General features: G+C 44.8%; 1 protein-coding gene across 2 annotated transcripts in view; it reads left to right on the forward strand.

Annotated features, from left to right (window-relative positions):
* LRMDA (leucine rich melanocyte differentiation associated) overlaps nucleotides 1-20,355 on the forward strand; it is a 183,589-nt gene that overhangs the window by 161,312 nt on the left and 1,922 nt on the right. The window lies entirely within an intron of this gene.

The raw sequence follows: 20,355 nt of genomic DNA on the forward strand, positions 1-20,355 counted from the left end.
CCCATGCATGTTTAATCCCCTCACTGTATTACCCTCTACCACTTCTGCTGGGAGACTGTCCAGCTCCCTTTTAGTGTACATGCGATGGAGGGGAGTGCTGTTCTATATCATTATTAGCATAGTTATTGTCCGCCATATCTCCAGACAATGCCAGCCTCTTCTTTCTGTAGGTATCTCATTATACTTTGCAGGAGGACACATCTTCTGCAGAAGCCAACGCGTTCCGCGCCTTCTCTTATCATCGTTTTGACAGAGCTGTTGGGGAGCCATGTCTGAAAATGTTGTTTATATGTGGGTGGAAAAACCTTTTTCTCTGTGTTTCATGCTTGGCCACCACGTTCTCCATCGCTCAAGGAAACCCTATATTGGCCTCCCAGCTTGAGGGACGCCTTTCCCACCAGCTCTTCCTGAGAGTCCCTGGAGGTTTGGACCTTGGTCAAAAAAGGACCGTCCACCATGTTTTTCTTTTTTGTGTGAAATGGAGGGAGGCTTTATCTGGTGGGACATCATACTCTGGTAAGGATTAACCATGATGGCCCCCGACATCTCCATGTACAACGCGTAGGTATGTAGTATTACGCGATATGTCAGGGGCTCTCTACGCTCCACTCCTGGCCATCTGGGTCGCTTTATCAAGGGAAATTCCTGCATGGCTACAGGTATGAAGCATGGCAAACATGCGCGTCTTTATTAGCCGGAGGATCTGCTCAAGCTGGCTGTCCACTTTTGACTAATTTACTGCTCCTCTCTCTCTCTCGCTCACATCTGAGAGCCATTGTAATGTAACCAACGCGTTCTGGGGAGGGTGGAGGGGGAGATGAGCTCGCAGGCCAAGGCAGCGGGGCTTCCTGTGCAATGTCAACCTCAGTACATTCATCATGCGCAGTCAGGGAGGGTCATCCAGATGGGGATCTGCTTTTCCTGCCAGAGAGCTGCACATTGTGCCTCTCGCGATTACAGAGTTAAAAAGACGCTGTTCCTGCCAGAAACTAAAATGTGTGTTTTTTTTAAATGAAGCCAAAAACCCCTAAAAATGTAAATTTTTGGAATTTTTTGGGGTTGCGTTTATCGTCGTAGTCAAGCGCCATGCTTGTGACGGGATTAGTAGGGGGTCTCGTCAATCACCGGCTATCATTTCTAGGGTTTTGTTTCTGCCCACCCCAAGGGTACGGTGTAGATAGCGCCGGCGCTCAGAGGCTTGTTGCCCCCTCGGTAACGAGGCCTCAGAAGCAGGCGCGGCGACGCTATAATCCGAGAAGACAAGTCCGTCCCGCTCAAGAGCCCCGCTCTCTGACGAGTTGTGACAGGTGGTGTCACATCTCGATGACTTGAAGGGTTGACTTGCCCCCCCCCTTGCCGGATCCATCAGAAGGTTGCCCCCCCCCTTGCCCCAAGTACTTTCAACCCTGCCGGGCCACTCCTTCCCACCCCCGTGAGTTTGGAAGCCTTCTTCTTAACTGGAACCAGAGTAGGTGACGGGTCCCGTCCAGGGGGGCGTGGGGGGGGGCATGTCTTCTAATTTTCCCTTTTATCTGGCTCATAGAAATTGGGTTGATTAATGGCGGGGCTCGATGAATTATCCGACCCCCACATGGAGGATGAGCTGGAGGATTCATTCTGCATTTTTCATGTGTTCCTCATTTAGCAAATTTGCTGGAGAGCGAAAAAAAAGAAGATGCTGAGATGGGAGAATGTACGAGCGGAGGGGGGGTCCGAGGCTGTGGTAGAGACCCCCGGCCTGAGGAGAAGCTTCATCCAAACAACATTTTTTAATTTAAGAAAATGAATTTTTCAAATAGAATTTGCCTTAGCTCCTTCTTTTCGATGTGAAGCCATTTTTTTTTCCTCGTTTGGGTTAACTTCGCCCCCCCCCCCCGGGGTCCAAGCTCCAGACCAGGGGCAACTTCTCCATCTACCTGAATTATTAAAAAAAAAATTAACATTTTTAAAAAATTGCACATTTCTCATCTCGCCAAAACCTCACAAGTTTTCTCAAAAACTGCCATTTTGGTTACAAAAGACAAAAGGGGAGGACATTAAATCAGCCATTTTTTGTTTGTGGTCCATCAAAATACCCCCCCATATAGGGGTTTAAGGGCAACAATAGTTTTTAAGGATTTCACAGCAAGAAAATCTGCCTCCAGTATCGGTGTTTCTCTATAAATCTCTTCCAGAATGTTCCGTATCGAAAATGTCTCTTTAAAGAAAGAGCAGTAAAGATAAATAATCCACTAAGGACATATACACTATATGTCTCTCTGTCTCTCCCCTTCTCTCCTCCTCCCTCTCCTCCATCTTTCTCTCTCTCCCTCCTTCTCTTTCCCTATCTCCCCCTCTCCCCCTCCGTCCCTCTCCCTGCCTCTCTATTCCCCCCCTCTCACCCCCTCTCTCTCCCCCTCTCTCTCTCCCTCCCCTCTCTCTCTCTCCCTCCCCTCTCACCTCTCTCCCCTCCACTCTCTCTCCCCCCCTCTCTCTCTCTTCCCTCCCCCCTCTCTCTCTCTTCCCTCCCCTCTCTCTCTCTCTCTCTCTCTCACCCCCCTCTCTCTCACCTCTCTCACTCCCCTCTCTTGCCCCCTCCCCTCTCTCTCTCTCTCTCTATATATATATATGTTGGTGGTTAAGTATATATTTGGCTCATTTCTCCTATGTTAATTTAATTTTTCAGTTCCCGTAATTATTCCTTATCCAGCAGTCACCCATACAGTGGCCATGATATGCAGGGCGCGCCGGGCCGGCTGTCGCTCTGCGCATGCCTCTCTTATCTCAGGAGCTTACCTCACCTCTAACGCCGTCGGTGCCATAATGCGCGCTGACCCATTAATCACGCACCATTATAATTAGCGGTGTCAAGCCGAGAAGCTGCAGCCCTCATGCATATCAGATGATAATACGTCTTCATAAGCAAGTGACTCTGCATGCGCAATATATCTCGCCTTATGAAGATTGCATGTCAATAAAGTAATTGAGTCTCTAAGGCTCCAGCGGGGGTAAGATTTAGAGGAAGTGACTTTTCTGGGCAGTGATATATATCCATTATTATTCTGCGAGTCACCGTGCCGCGGCAGAAAGCGCACGCACAGACGAGGAGGAAAAAATAAATGATGGATGTGTATCTATACATTGGTGCTAATCACCGGTCACCTCTGTTTAATACATTCTGAGCTCCTAGAGAAGAGGGACATCATGGGAGAGGGACTGGCCAAGGGAAGCCGTGGAGCAGGTGGGCATAGGCGACCATAGGTGATTGTTCCCCCCTCGTACCGAGCATCATGAGGGGGTGCGGCTAGCCGTATATGTGGGCAGGGCTGGCTCTAAACAACTTACATTTGTATGGGGGTGAGAGGGAGAATAGGACAGGGACCCAGAGATTGAGCTCTCGTGACCCGGAGAGCCAGAGAACCGACGCTTCACTAGGAGCCTCCAGGCGAAACCCAGAAGGTCCCATTCGCGTACCAGTAGACCACATCTCTGCTGTTTCTTGACCCAAGTACCTATCTCCTCTACCTCCCCTTAGTATATCATCCAGAACCCAACCAGAACCTCTCACTGTCCCACCAGGTGCTCTTCCCACCAAGTCTTCTTTCACCCAAAGATGGCTCAACCTCATTACCTAAAATATAACACGTCCCCAGATGAACCTTTCTTTTGAGGTCGCGTCCATATATTTTCCCAGTCATGGACAGTCTAACAAGCACGTAACTCCAGAGTCTCGGAGGTCGAGCATCTGCTTTATCTTGGTGTACTTTATGACAAGTTTTGGAGGCAGGCAGAAGCCCGGAGTGAAACCACGCTCCTGGTGTCTGCCGAGCTGAAGTTTACCTGCTCCGCGGCCTGTCCGGCCATTAATCGTCGCTTGCAATGGCAAGTTTGGGATTGGGTTTAGGTTTTAGATTTGTGAGCCTTTGATTCCTGTAAACAAAACGAAATTTATGTTTGAAATAAGGAATAACAACGGGGTTTGGGTAACCGCTTGGAGATCTGTCCCTGGGTTGGCAGGCGTATTTTTTTCCATGGGAAAGTGACCTGGGAAAAAAATCTATATCTGTCAGGAGGGAGATAAATCAAGCTGAAGCCAGAAGAGGCTCCTGGAAGCTCCATTACTGACCTCAACCAGAGGTTATCAGGACTCCTCTACTTGAATTACTGTGTAGGACACAGGCAGCATCATTAGTTGGGCAGAGAACACATTAGGTGGATTCGAAAGCCTGGCTTTAACAAGGACATCGCCTTTGTCGGCCGACGGCTTATTTATTTTATCCCGGGTAATTAGTATCGGTGTATTGATTGTTATACACAGCTGTGATACAATGTCACGACCGCGGCAAGGGTTTAAGATGACAGAGGAATCTCTCAGCTCATTACGTTGCAGTTTAGGTATAGCGAGGGAAGGAGGCTGGAATTTATATGGGAACATATATAATGGGTTATGCTATTGGGCGTTTTGGGTCAGGAAGAATGGTTTGAATACATTTACAAAGAAAGTGGTGTCAAAAGCGATGATGTCATTGGCAGTGATGCAATCTCTTAACCAATCCGCCTCGAAGGAGGATGCCGGTTGACATTGTAGCCAACGAACCAGTTTCTTTTAACTGGTTTATTGTTGTCCTTCGGAGTTCTACTTTACGTGTCTTCTCAAAACAGAAGAAGATTCACATCTTACTTAGAACATGACCATGACCCGCAATTTGTACTTGTTGAGCGTGTTATGGTACCAGCGTTCGATAGTTGGTCCAGTAGTAGTCTACTGGAGCATGGTGGATCCTGGAATCAACTGGGAACTCAATTTTGTGGACCATGTTACTGACATTTCTGTTGTCTTTTGGATTTGTTGCCCGGTGTTCATTCCTCTATATTACTTAATTGCGATTTCCTGTGTGTCTTCTCTGGTGGCCACTTGGTCCACCAGAGTTGGTTCTTGCTCATTGGAGACACAAGTTTGTCTAGCATCTGTCGTCAGGATCCTCGTCTCGGAAGCTGTGCCAATTTCTCCAATAGGTTTTGCGCTCCTCTAGAAAATGTTTGTGTCTATTGCTCTTGGGGTCATTTTAGGTGGCCCAGGTTCTGTCGGTTCTTGTCGGGGGTGTCTGTGTATTGCGGAGGTGGACATATAAGACTAATTGTCTCCAAACAATGTATTTTATGGAATATTACTCTAAAATAATACCTGAATAATGTTTTAGAAATATACATTTTGACCAAGTTAGGTTAATGTGGGTAGAAGATGACCCGGAATTCCACCACACTTATGTTCTTCTCCAACGTTCTAGGACAGAATGTTGGCAATTAAGTGAAATCAAATGGTATAAAACATGTCTCCGTAGTTTGGGTTACCTTAATCTAATCAGAAATTTCTTGTAATAAATAATTTTTTTTACCCCAATTCTACGTTTTACGGTTCAGTTTCACCAAACCCCCGTCTGTTAAGTATTAATAACTTGTATTGTCGCCCGACCTGGCAATGGTTTAGAATTATGGGTCTGAGTGCCACGAGGTGGACGCCACGTAGTTAAAGAAAAAAAAAATAAGACTAATTTTTCTTGGAAAAAATAACTCTAAGCCCATAAGTCATGTTTTATCATTACATAGCACATAGCATCCAGTATCCATCAACATGACCTCATCCCCCATAACTCAGCTTCCTTCATCTTTTACGTTCTTTGACAAATGTTATTATAACCTGTCCTCTCATTATGAATAATTAGAGGGGAGATTAATCGCTTCCAGTAACCCCAACTATATTCCTGCTCACTTCCTTAAACTCGCAGCTCTGTGACTGTGAACTTTATCTTGGCACGCCTCGTTCCTTTACTTGCTTCCAGCAGGTACATATCCAAAAAGCCCTTCGTAAAATACCCCAGCTGTCCAGCTGCCCCGTACCGTCGCACTTACGAAATGTCAGTTTGACGATATTATTATTATCTTCATTTCTCAGTTTAAAGTCCATATTTCTCATCCTCGAAGTACAGTTTCCCCCAAAATCGCGCTATTAAACCCAATTACCAAGTATCCACAAGTTATAACGTTGGTCGTTCCGTGGAAAACATTGCCAGAAGAATGACAGTAAAGAGGAATTAATGGAATGATTGCTTCGAGGGTAGTGGAGAACCTTATTGGAAGCCCTAAAAGTGCGGAGAGCTACTAAGTAAGTAAAGGAGAAGAGCGAAGAAAGAGGAATGGAGAGGTGCAGGAGTAGTCATCAGGATATAGTGGCTTCTCCACGTTCTATAGAAAGCCACCCAATCCAATTAAATAGATATTTAGCTTAGTGCCAACCTTCCATATCTAGCCACGATAAATGGGTGGCAGCTCAACAGTCCAACTTTGTGTAGTAGGAACAAACCCAAAGCAAAAAGTCTCTTAATCCATCAACCACATGTCGTTCCTTCAGGATGCTATTCTGTGTTGTCCACCAGCATAATGGTGGACATCAAAACCAGAAGATACTCTGCCAACTAAATCAAACCATTGGATATCACAACCTCTCCTTGTCTTCAAAAAGTGTTCCACACGCAACTAACCGATCTCCAGGCAGACAAATTAACCCGTATACCGTATTCAATAACTAATGTATTTACCACCCCGCCGGTCTATGGCGGGACGCCACGATTTGTCTCATTTCACGTCGTTTCTTCGAGTCTCGGATATCCGAGTAGATACAATCTTCCGTTACGGGGCCAATAATTATTTTATTGCGTATAATAGGCTACATTCGAGACGTTGATGGAGAATTCTTAAGGTTGCACACGTCCAGGCCTGATTTTATGCTAGAGCCGGCCCAGCCGTCCACGAAATATCCCACATCTTCAAAGAAGTCATTACGCGTTCCTGCCGCATACATTATTAACGATCATTATGCCGGACTTCAAGGTTTCGATTCCTTTGAAGCAGGAGGCTGCAGATGGCATTGTGCGTGCCGGAGGAGGCGTCACAGATGTTATTGATATGATGGAAACTTTTTTAGCGTCCTCCTTGAAACACAATATCCTTATCATGGCGTTATTGACGTTCCCGAGCAAAAGACCTCGGAGGATGTGACTTGAGTGCTATCGACGGAGCCGGCCAAGCTGTGATTTCCAGCCCCTTTGTCCGATTATATAATATTTATATCACCGTTGGCTGTATTGATCTTAGCAACAGCTGAAACAATGAGCGTTAAAGGGCCGAGAAATGGTCATCGTTACGGCTTTTTACTCTCGTATGACTGAGATGGCCTTCCTCAGTAGAAGTCATGGTGTGAGGACAGGGCCTGGGGGGGGCTCAGCTTTACTTGGCCCCTGGGCCCCCAGTTCATTTCTTAAGAATGTGTTTAGACTTTCAGAAGAACCATGTGTGGACGACGTCTTGTCCCATGCTTCCTTCAGATACGTATTCGGGCCTAGGGTCAATGGGGGGGTGACAGTCCGTATAACAGGGAGCCAATCGCCTACAGCGACACTACTCAATGGGCCAGTTTAAAGGGGGATCACTCATCCCCCCTCCACCAGCCCAAGAACACTATGGAGGACAGTGTTGAGTTTACTCTGTGTTGCTGCCATATCTTAGGCCGAGGTCAACGTCGAAGGTCACTATGTCACTGGCCGCAGTGACTCGGAGTAACTTCCTGTCATTTCCCCACCAGCGTCAGAATACATTGACAAATAAAGCTGATTGAAGGATTTTTTCGCCCAATGTCAACAGCCTTCTAAATGATCCGAACTTCGCCCCGAATCTCCCAAATCCAATTAACAGCCAATAATAGCTGTCGCTTTCACTTTAAGTCATTAAGGGGAGGTCGCAGGGGGGGCATCTAAGAGGGAGATTAAATGGTTTCACTCCCCAGTTTGCCGATCCGTCCTTTAAATCACTCCCCTCTTATCTCCGGCGAACAGGGGGGTTTTATACGGAGCGACTGGGGTTTTTTTTTCTTTTTCCACCCCATCTAAACAGAATGAATGTCACCAAAAATGAATGTAATCTCTCTTAGATTAGCTCTCAGCGTGATCTCTTACTTCATTCAAAATTTATGCCCTCTCGAATTCAATTTTCTCTGTTACTCTTGTGTTTCCCGTGAGTCGAATATTTAGGGGAAAAAAAAGCCCCAGATCTTCTCCTGCCACGTTTTTGGGGTTTTTAACCCCGCGTTAGCTTCAGAATAAATATATTTCTATAAACGATGACATTTCGCTCTTCAAACATTTCAGATTTTTCTGAACGGAAGATACTTAAAAATCTATTTAGATCTCGGATGAACTAAACGGTGAGTTTGAGGGGAGGCCAAGCCCTCAGGCCGACCCCCAACGCGTTTCACAAGCATGAAATGCTTTAAATGCATCAAATGCTGGCCCTGTGTAATGTATAGTTCATATTGGGAGGTTTCTTGAAAGTCATCTCAATGGTTTAATTATACATCACACAGGGTCTGCCCTGCCGCACTCAGCCGAGAAACGCGTCGGTCTGCTTCCATGCCGCCATGTGCTACATTACATAAATTAACATTTTTGCTATTTTCCTATTGCATATATTAAATTTTTTGCCATTTTTTTTAAGATGTGTGTAATTACTTTCAAGGATTTTTGATTTTATTTTAAAAAAAAGAAATTAAAAGATTTTTTGATTGAATTTTTAGCATTTGTTTAATTTTTGGTCAAAATGATTTGCCTAAAGATAATAAAGATAATTTTGATAAGTTTAGCCTAAAGCTGGGATGTTTTGCGATGGTGATAGGAACCTGCAGGTAACAGCTACACAGTTTAATTTACTGGGAGGGTGGTAGATAAGTGGAACAGCCTCCCAGCAGAGGTGGTAGAGGGTAATACAGTGAGGGGATTAAACATGCATGGGATAGACCGACGGTTGATTAGGGTTTTACAAGCTGCTCCCATATGGTATACTCATACGTATATTGCTTATTTTACTAACTAGACCGTATTGTGGAAGAATTCACCCCAGCGGTATCCCAGGCAGCACCGCTTAGCGAGCGCGGGTCAGCGTTTAATCCGCGTTAGAGTAAAAATCACATATCGTAGCTTTATACGGGCGTTTTGATCGCTTTTTACAGCCTTCCCAAATAGCGGCGTATTCAAATCGCACATTAATTTTAATCCGTTCTCCTTTAGAGCGGCTATTATATGAAGACGGACTCCGAGGCGCATGGAGAGGAACGTTTTTATTATCATTATTACCCAATTACGGAGCGGAGCGCAGGTGTCCGGCGGCGGGATGGGGATAATAAGATCCAGCGGCGCCTCCGGGAGGCGTATTATAACGTATAGCGCCAGACAGGAGCGCGTGGACGGGGTCTGCTCCAACTGTCACATCAGCCGCGGTCACGGGAATCGGAACCTCTGGTGGACCTTTAACTCCACGCTCTGGGACGTGTGGAAAAGGCCCTGGTGGAGCTTGGTCCTTCATCCAGAGTGTAGTGGGTAGGCAGTCTTTTTTTGGCTCTCCTCCTTGGAAGGACATCCGCCTGTCCTGTCTCACATCTTTCCCAGGAGAGCATTTGAGGGGAGCAACTGTGGGTTCCATGAAACCTTAAGGTTAGGGGTCCATGGAAGCGATCCTTACCTTCCTCCCGTCTGGCGCGACTTAGAGGACGTGAAGAAGGAGGAGATGATGAAGAAGGCTTCCCCAGTCTTGACCATGGAAGAAAATTCTTGGACTGGAGCAGAACAGAGGCATCTGTAGGTGGTCCATGCAGAGAAGACCATGTCCATCTTCATAATAATGTATGGCCTACATTTTCTATGAGGTTCTTCAAAATATGTCAGCATGGCAGACCCTGACCGGCTAAGAAACGCAATGTATAGATTCTAGAGGGGCTCCCTGTGGTCCAGCTGGACCCCCAAGCATCCTGGCTTTTGTATGGCTTTACATGTGATCTGTCTGGAACGTCTGTTATATACGAGCCGCCATGCAATGGAGTCCTTGGTATCGAAGGGTTCTACAAGGTCTCGGGCCTTGATGGGCCATCATGCTTGTGCAACCCAAGCTCCGAACTCATACAAACCCCTCTACATACTTTTTACTCTGTTTAGCCCAAACACTTCTATTATTCTCAGCATCAGGGGGTGGGGAGGAAAAAAAAAACCCAGTTTTTGTGCGGCTAAAACTTATTAGCATGCAGCAGAAACGCCAGGATCTGTTCCCAAGCCTGTACCGGATGAAAAATGGCCTGCATTTCCCTGATAGCCCATGTGGCTGCGCAGAATAAATGGCTAATGAATTACAGATGAACATTGACGCCAATTAATCTTTCCGCCGTCCCCGGGCTTATACGGCAGCCATTTAAAAGTTTAATCAATACGCTAAAGTCGAAAACACTGCACTTGTTTGTCTGCAATAAACATCGGGAGAAAGAACAGGAGCCCCGTCCGGGGTCCGCGCATGAGAATGACAGCTATATATGCTTAATGGACTAAATATTTTTTATTGGGAGAGAGCAAATGTCAGCCGGAGTTTTGCGAGGCCAGCGGTTCCTTCCCTTTTCCTGGAAGGTGGCAGGTTCCGTGACAGTGACGGATGAGGGGGATAAATAAAGAGGAGAGCGCACAGGGGACAACCAGGGGAGGAAGGAGAGAGAGAATGCCGCTACTTGGCGTGAAAGGGATTTTAAACCAGGAGGAGAGATTTACGGGAAATTGAATGAAAAAAACCTAAACGAGATATTTAGTCCAAAGTCATATAACTGGAGCTGGGATGGGTGGCAGCCTGTGGCAAAGCCAGCTTGTCAATCAATGTACGAACCCTGAAGTTTCCTTCTTTCTTCTACCCCACCCACCATTACAAAAGCTGCATGAACCAATCGGCAACGCTCAGCAATTCAACAAGAGGGGGGGATCCTTTGGGTCCCGGGGACGGGTACAGGATTGGGTGGATTTAGTAAAGATGGTACATGTGATCACCCAACTGAATTGCATTCGTTTGCAAGAATTCGCGGCTACTCAAGCCTCTTAGGGGGTATTCCACCAACGCGCTTGTTGACATACTTGGTGTAGATCCTGCGGTCCTTCAACGTACTTTAACCGACACAAAACTCACTCATAACTTTATTCAACACGTCAAACCCCCAAGCCGTCACTCAAGGTGGAACAACCGGAGGGACGTAGATGGTCCAAGCCGAGTTGTGACCTAAAAGTCAACAGTCAGTCTTTTGATGTCTCCATTTTTATTAAGGAGGCATCTGAACCTCCTTAGAATCTTAACCGGTTGGTGTATTGTAGGACCAGATGTTGGCAGTCCTCTAAGGACCTGGATCTTTCCAAATTACACAAAACTGGTCAAGCCAGGTTCCTCAGGTGTAGAGGACATCTGGCACCAAACATCTCTTTCCTTCAATCTTTGGATCGAGTTGGATTCTAACCTGTCTTCGTCCTGTTGGCAAGTAAATCTCACGTCTCTCAACATTGCGGTCAACTCACCTCTATTGTTTTAGCAGGCAGGTTGTCCCGGAATGGTATTTACATGATGAGTAGGCCCTGGAACCTCGTCCTTAGACCTCATCACTGAAGGGGTTAAGCTATCTTTGTTTGTGTGTGGTCTATATACGAGTGGTGGGTAGGTTCTAGAACCTTGTTCTTAGATTGTTCTGAGGAATATCATCCCCAAAGGGGTTAATCTATCTTTCTGTATGGTCCATGCATGATGGTTAGATCCTGGAACCTCGTTCTCCGATTGTTCTAAGGAATCTCATCACCGAATAGGGTTAAGCTTTACATGACTGCTGGATTCTAGAACCTTGTTCTTAGATTGTTCTTAGGAATATCCTCCTCAAATGGGGTTAAGCTATGTTTTTTTTTGTGGTCTATGCACGACCTACAGAAGGTGGAGCAGGGAACGGAAAGCCTGCCTGACCTCCTTCGACTGTCAGGCTACGCAGAGCTACTTTGATATATCGCTGTTGAACGTATCATTGTATTTATATCTGATGGTAAGCGACGGCAGACTGGCAGCTCCGTCAATCAGCTCCCTCGCTCCTGAAGCCCGCGCTTCTGACAGCTAATCAACGATCAAGTGAGTTTTGTTCCTGATTTGCGGTAATGAGGATATGACAAGAAAAGTTTCTTCTCCCCCGGCGGCTTCCTGCAGATGAAGGAAAGATGTCTATGGATATGCCTTTGGAGGAGCCTTATTGAACCCCCCCCCCAAAAAAGTACACGTCGCACCTTGTATAAGCCCTTCTTTCTGTACGGGCGCGATGTATTTTTAGCAGCTGGTGAGACGCGTCTTAATTGGGCAGGACGCGGGTTGTCACTCCGAGGGCTTTGAGGCTCGGCGTAGATTTTTGTTGGTAAAAACAATTAGAGCCGACAGAGACACGTTCTCTTCCCGCGACTGCGAATGTGTCACTTGCCACTGGGTAGATCCCAGATGAAGAACGCGTCTAACCGCCGGCGTTTAACGTATCTTAACTCTTTAGCCCAAAGATGGGGTTAGCCAGCTTCACTTGAGTCTATGGGAGCCCCATACAGGGGACTAAGCAGATGTATTAAACCAAGGGTGCGCATGTTCCTAGTGGACCAACTAAATGGAACCCTGTCTATGGCACCCAATAATGCTGTTTCCTCCCCTGATGCCCCCTATGTTTGCTGGGTATGAGGGTATCACAGGGTTCTACAGCTCTGAAAGCCCCATGCTGTGTATAGAAACAGCCGGAAAGGCCTCTGTAGGTTTACCCCCCCATTAAACATCTAAAAAGTTGGCTGGGGGTCAAACACCAAAAGGTACCAAACAATTTTCGCTCCAGATTAGCTGGAAACCAGATCACTTGGACATTTCGTGATGTTTCCGACTGACCTGAATTCCCACCAGGGTTCAGTTCGCTTGGCTATAAATCTGTACAGGAGAAGCGATGTGTTGTTTTGTACGTCACCAACAAATGGCACGGAGAGCCGTGACCTCCAAACGTTGTTTTCACAGATGCTTTCTCATAAATTTCTTTTGTTATGGACCTGGCCTCCTGTGGCAGCAACACCAGTTCCCCAGGTTTCCTGTCCGTCCATTAATGTCAACAACAAAAAGAATCCTCCACTTCGTCGAACCGATGCTGCGGAACGCCGTCTTAGTTGGGGAGCTACATTTATAGCTAGCGCAGGGTGGACATAGAAGTCCTATGTAATGGTGGGTTCTACCAGGAGCACCCCTAGCAGACAATTGATGTAACCGGTCGTCGGCCTTAGATGTTAGAAGAAGACAAAATGTTATATGTAGGCTCCAGCTGGACAGGTAATCGTCACATGGCATGGGAACGGTCTTTGGTGATTTATTTAACTTGGTATGGTCCATCCTGACCAGGGTTCACCTTAGTGAATACAGAAAAGAAATGTCTTTTTTTTTTAACCCTTCACAATTATTACCCTTGAGAAAAACCTTGACCACCTCTTCCTCGACTTGAAATTTGGGACGTAATCACTGGGCCAAACCACCTCTGTCCATAAACCAAAAAACGGGTATTGTCCTGGAGAAGACAGTCCAAAAATTGGAAGACGCAACCCCTGAGATCTTGAAAGCTGGTGGCTCTATAGTCTTCACTTGACCTGACGATGGTCCTTCTCGTCAGCCCCAGTGATCAACCCAACTCCATCCATTTGTCTTCTCCGAGTAGGTTATTCCGAGGACACGTTTTGCCCGTAGACTACCCAGTGTCCTGCGCCAGGGATTATTTTTTTTTTTAAAGGAATAATGGTGGAAATCGCTCGTTCGGCAGATTGGGCCACCTGCAGAGAAAATTGAACGTGTTATTTAGCGGGGAATAAATGGCGCGGCTCCCGCGGAGGAGCCTCTAATAACACAGAGGAGATAAGGAATCTTCCCGCGTGTCATTAATCCCCAGGAATTTCGAGATACCTTTGGCGGTGCTGAACGCGCCGGCGGATTCGGGGGTAATTGATGGCCCTTGTTTACATACAGATGTAAAAGGAATTAGAACGTTTCTGTTTTATGGTTTTTTTTAAGGATCTGTTTGTCGTCTTGAATCATTTTCCTTGTTAGAACCTCAAAGTTTTTGGCGTCTCCACCGAGGGTATAAGAGGAACCCATGAGGAACCCATGAGAAGCCCGCGAGCGTCTACCCAACAGCAGTCTTGGGTCATCGTCATTTACCCCACGTGGCTTTTGGCGTCCTCCTGCCTTTTTATTTTTTAGTTTCTTCTCGTTCTCAGAGAAGAAAACTGTGTGAATTGGGCTGATTCAATTAAAAATATATATTTTTGGATACTCGAGATCCCCTTTGAGCTGTGGAGGCCGCGTCAGAGCTGAGCGGACCCTGCATGTGAACGCCCGTTAGCCTTTCCGACCAATGCACCTTTATCAGTCGTTGCTTCAGGAGCCGTATGCCTATGATAATTGAAAGGGTGGTGGATAAGTGGAACAGCCTCCCAGCGGAAGTGGTAGAGGGTAATACAGTGAGGGTATTAAACATGCGTGGGATAGACATCCGGCTCCTGAATCTAAGACGAGACCAACGACCGATTAAGGTTTGAGTCTTTACAGCAGGAGAAACGGCTGGCTAGACGGGCCGAATTGGGCCGATCCGGGATCATTATAAGGACGGACCCCAACGCATTTCTTCTGCAGGAAGGGCAAGATTATAATGTATAATCAAACCAACCGGATAACTGTCAAGAAATACGGGGCCTGCTGACCAATCCCTGCTGGAGAAACGCGTCGGGGTCGACCCTTCATAACGCACAGAGGGAGAACATTCCGGCTCATCTGGAAATCTGTTTAGTGAATAAAGCCCTCCAGATACAGACCGCGGACGATTATTGTAGCGACACAAGGAACGTCGGGAGCCCAAGACCCCCGAACCAGTTCCCCCTCCCGCGTAGTTCTCTTCCTCTGCCGCCGTTTCTTTTTTTTTCTCGATCCTGTTTTCATATAAAGAATGGAGCAGGAAGAGAGCGTCGGATAAAGAGACAATGGAGACATATTTCACGAGCCGGAGCGGAATCTCCCGGCAGGGGTTTAAAACGCGCCTGGGTTGCTATTCCAAAGATTTTATTACCTTTAGAAAACTGTGTTTGTAGCAGCCGGGAGCTACTTTACTCCTCGGCCATAAAGCGACTGCTCGCTAACAACATCAGAAGGATGAAATATGGCAACGCTAACTCGCTGTCTCATCCCAACAAGCTGATTTGATCCATACATTGCAGAGCTTCTCTCGGCCGGAGCGCTGCAAAATACATTTCTTATATTATTTACATTCTTCAGATTTTTTATGTATTATATTTTTTATATTGTGTTTTATTTTTATTTTCATATTTTTTCATTTATATAATTTAAATGTATTATATTGTATATTGTTTTTTTTCATATTTATTATTTTTTATATTGCTTATTTATATTTTCCAGATTTGTTATTATTTTTTATATTGTTTATTAATTACATTTTTCAGATTTTATTTATATATATTTTTTATATATATTGTGTATGATTTATCTTTTTTTAATGTTTGTATTTATTTTTTATTTGATATTATTTATATTTTAAAAATTATTATTATTATTTATTTTATATTCATGTGCTTTTTTTTCCCCGCAAAAGAAAAATGAATATAGCCGAATTACCCCAAGAATAATCGGGGTCTCTAGTGGAACCCTTTTTTTTTTGGCCAATGGAGAAAAGGATGTCAACGCGTTACATAGTTGCAAAATTACAAACACGGCTTACAGTGACTTTATAATTTTTATGTAACTTTTGAATATTTTTTTATTTAATATTTATTTCATTTAATTTTTAAATATTTATTTATTTATTTTACATGTTTAAATATTTAATTTTGAAAGAATTTTTTTTTTTAATTTTTTTTTATTGTTTTACCCTAGAAATATTCACTTGGTTATTCATTTTACATTTCCGAAGGTTTCAAACTGGAACAACCGCACAGACCAGAGGAAAGATTTTTTTTTTTTTGTATCCCAATAGAACATTAACCCTTAAAAATCCGCCCCAAAGAAAACCGTGCTGAACAAGTGGCCATAATCTAAAGGTTAGGTTTAGCTTGAATGGAAGGAAGTTTGACTTTATTGAAAGGGTGGTAGATAAGTGGAGCAGCCTCCCAGCAGAAGTGGTAGAGGTTAATACAGAGAGGGGATTTAAACATGCATGGGATAGGCGTAGGGCTTCTGATTCTAAGAGGAGATCGAGGGCTGGTATGAGTCTTTACAGCAGGAGAAAGGGGCGGACTAGATGGGGGCCGGCAGGTTTTTAAGCCCCCCATCTGCCGGACCCCTGTGTTCCTGCAGTCAGCTGAGACCCTCTTTATTTACAACTGGAATTTATAATAATAATAGGCATTGTCTGACTATGACGGTTGAGTTTATCCAGACTCAAAAAAGAAAATTATCCTCCTAGGCGTAGAATTTTGACAAAATGCAGATTTTTCTTTAAAAAAAACAAAACAGGTTTTCTAAGGGAATACAAACAATTTTTTTGTATTAAAAAATAATATTTTTAGGGTTTATATATATATCTATATAATTTATAACATATTTTAATATTTTACATATATTTTTTTTCCTTATTTAAATGAAATTTGTATTTTATAATATATATATATATTTACATTTTTGATTTAAAAGATTGTAAATTATTACAGATCCGTTTTAAATCCCCGGTTTCGTTTAACCCTTTCACTTGCGTTAGTAACTTCGGTCCTGAAAGTTTACGAAGGAGAGCCCGTGATATATAAATGGATGGCTCCCTCTAGTGGACATAATGCGAATTGCCAGTCTCTTGTGCACGCACACCCATGGGGCGGATTTATTTACTGTGTTTTGGGGTCAGCTCTTCATGATGCACGTCGGGGGGACGGGGTATCCCCTCTCCTGCAGACTCTCCTCACCTATGGCTCGTACCTGACCATAATATGAATGTTCCCTTTAACCCTTTACAATATACTGACCATTGACCCCCCCATGCATCGATCTAGAAGAACATGAGATATCCGCCTTCGTCAGCGTTTGCGGACGTTACAGAGCTGAGGTCCCCTTTGTACGCGGGATAACGGACCCTTAAAGTGGTTTCCCCTCCCCCATCTCCCCTCGGCTGGCGTTACAAGCCGTATAATGGGTCGATAGAATGTTTCTTTTGCTCTAGAGCACTTCATCCAGACGAAAAACATCAGCTGACAACACATGTCCAGATAACAGCCAGCCATGTCAAAGTCATCCAAGGAGTAAAGCGTCCCCCCCCCCCACCACCACCTCCTCCCGTCTTATTATACAAAGTATGACATGCAAAAGAACAAAGTGTTGCTTGTTCCGCGGCCAAGACGCACATAATGGAAACATTAGCCCGCAGATAACTTTTAATGTGTCAGCTTAATGGTTCCTTAATATGTAAAGGACTTGGAGAAGTTGTCAGCGGGGGCCGGGGACGGTAATGTGGGCTCAGGTCCTAAAAAGGGGTCAGGAAGACTTCTCCTCCATGACACAAGACGCGCTATCACAGATAACATCCTCTACTCGCCAAGAGTCTTCTACTCCTGACGTGAGTCTGGACTTGACACAACTCTGGCTACCTGGGACTGGGCCCTTGCATGCTTTGGGGCCAGATGGGCCCTTTTTGCAGTTTGGTGGCCCCATCGCGAGTGTGAGGCAGTTGGAGAGCATATGATGGAGAATTTTGAGGAACATGGGGTGGGACAGAGCATTGGGACTTTTAAGTTTCTGTTGGGCCCCAAGATTTCTCATGTTTGGCCACAAAATGGTAGAGCGCATGCTCAGGATCCACTCTTGCTCACCGGCTGATGCTGATCTTGCCGGACTGTCTCTATAAGAAACGGGGTGTCCATCTGGCGTGACCTTCCCAGGAACCCTCTCTGGGTTCCCCCTGGTCTAAGATCTCCTCTCGTTGTCCCCTCCCGGCTGAGCTGCCCCATCTCGAAGGACATTTCAAACAAGCCGCTCCACATCACCATTTCTAGTTTACACCCAACCTTTCCGGAGTCGGCTCCTGGCCTGGGATTAGAACTTCACATCTCCGCTTCATTCTCTCACCCTCAGGGTGGATTTCTTTCCAGCCGCCTCCTGCTCCCTCTCCTCTTGGGCTGCTGTTCTTCTTCTCCTCTCCTTTCACTCCCGTTTCCTCCGTACGGACCCCGACTCCTCATCTCTTCCTAAACTACGAACGCGTCCCCGTATCTCACGTTCCTCTAAGAACGTCTGAAGACCCCGGTGATGGAACGTATTATGGGTATATGCCAGCAGGTCTTACACCGATGGCTCCAGAACGTTCTATCATGTTTTATTTCCATCGCCATTCCCAATAACTCCTGATTTATGAATGACCCAGCTTTCATCTTTCACTTTAATAATTTTATATTATTTTATTATTTTTATTTAAATTTTTTGCGCCTTCAGGGTCTGAACGTCGCGGTTTAACCTGCGGGGAATTTTTCTTTCTTCTGGCGTTACAGAAAAATCTAAAAATCTGTCTGTTTTGTTCAAACGATAAACCCCAACGTACCCGAATCGGAGGAAAAAACCCATTACATTAAAAGAACGATCCTGTGCAATTTGCCTCTTTCTTGTCTTTGTTTAAAAGCCTTATTGTACCTATTTTTTTTTTTTCAAAAATATAATATTTACCTTTTTTTCCAGAAAAAAAAACAAGAATGCATTAGGCGTTTATGTGAGTTACGCTAAATCCCAGATAAAACCAGGCTGATGACAGTATAATAGCTACATAAACTATGAATTTCAGTAAATAAATATAGAATGTTTTAAAAATGTATATATACAAATATTTTTTTTTTTAAATCCAGTTTTTTTTAGAGCATAAAAAAATCCTATTTTATTTATTTCTAAATATTCTTTATTTTTTTATCTATATTATGTCTATATTAAAAAAATATATATCTGGCTTCATGAATTTTATTAAATTATTTAAAATTCAATTATTTTGTTCAATAAATATATTTAATATTTTTTTTTTAAAACTCAACAAGCGAATATATTTACACAATTAGGACATTTAGATTTTTATTAAGAAAATATTTTTTTTTTATTTTTTTTTTCTGATTTTGGATATTTTTTACTATTCTTACTCTTAGAATAACGGCACCGGGTCATCCGTTTCTGAGAAGGAAAAAAATAATGGAATAAGGGAATTATTGGCTTAATATTGTGAACAGGAATCCAACCCCCCCCACCTCCCCGGGTCCTTAATACCCCCCTCAAGACGCATTCTTACCCTCGCTAACAAATCGCTTGCGGTTTCCCGTGGCCCGATACGCCGCGCCGCTTTCCCTCCGCGGGTTAAAAAGTAAAAAAAAAAACCACGATCTTGTAACCTGATCGCTAAAAGCAATTCCGACAGACCTTTATGTCACTCGGCACCTAATAGCGCTCTTCTCTATTCACGTTAAGTGCAATCATCTTAATAGTAGCCTGAGTCAGGAATACATGAATAATAAAAAGCCTGGATTTAAGGTCATATTACCTCTCCGAAAGCCGCACCAAGGCAGGGGGGGTTGGGGGGGGTTGTCAGGGGAAGGGGGGGTAAATCATCTTGTTTATATGTAAAGGTATCTCGATAAGGGGTGGAAAGGGGGACATATTCATATATAAGGTGATTGAACCGTCTGCCTTGGTTCTTCTATGAACTTCGCAAGGCCCCCGGCTCTCGGCAGTTATTTATGTCTTTAATGTATAGAAAAATATTCCGGAGATTAATGGATAAACTTAAAGGTGATCGCGGAGATATCTTCTATGGTGAGACATTAAAGCGGATGAGTCGCGCTCCCCGAGTCCTCCATTTATCGGCTCTATCCACTAAATAAACAGGTATTATAGGTTAAAATAAGCAATATATATATTATAACCCCCCCCTTTATGTGTACAATGGAAGCGCCCATCGTAACTTCCTGTCCGCAAGATCTGCGGGATTATTCATCCCCTTTACGTTATTTCTTCCCCCATTATTAAGTTGCTGATTGGTCCAGGCAGCCTTTGTAAAGGGGGGGGCAGGAGAAGGGAGAGAACGAAAGGACAGGAAGTTGATTAGGAATGCCGGCCCTGCCACGGGCTGCCACCAGCCTGAGACGATTGAGAAGTAGTCCGAGTATCGGAGTGGCTTTCGCTGTCCCATTTAATAGAGTCGGTATCAGGCACAGCCATACCTCGCACCTCTGTCCTACGGCAAGCGTTGGCATCTGGGTTCCAGCTGCCCTCCTCCCATTCCTCATCTTCCACCTCCAAACATTATCTGTCATGTGTCCACCCCCCCATCGGACGTTAATCCGGGGTGACAGCTGCCTCGCACTTCCACCACCCGCGCCACCTCAAGTCGTAAAGTCTAAGAGTCTTCCTCATCTTCAACAGCTCGATGTAAACTGTCACCTACCTGGGGCTGTCACAACATAAACCATCGGC

Source organism: Spea bombifrons, chromosome 11 (assembly GCF_027358695.1).
Source record: "Spea bombifrons isolate aSpeBom1 chromosome 11, aSpeBom1.2.pri, whole genome shotgun sequence".
In the NCBI taxonomy this organism is placed as follows: domain Eukaryota; kingdom Metazoa; phylum Chordata; class Amphibia; order Anura; family Pelobatidae; genus Spea; species Spea bombifrons.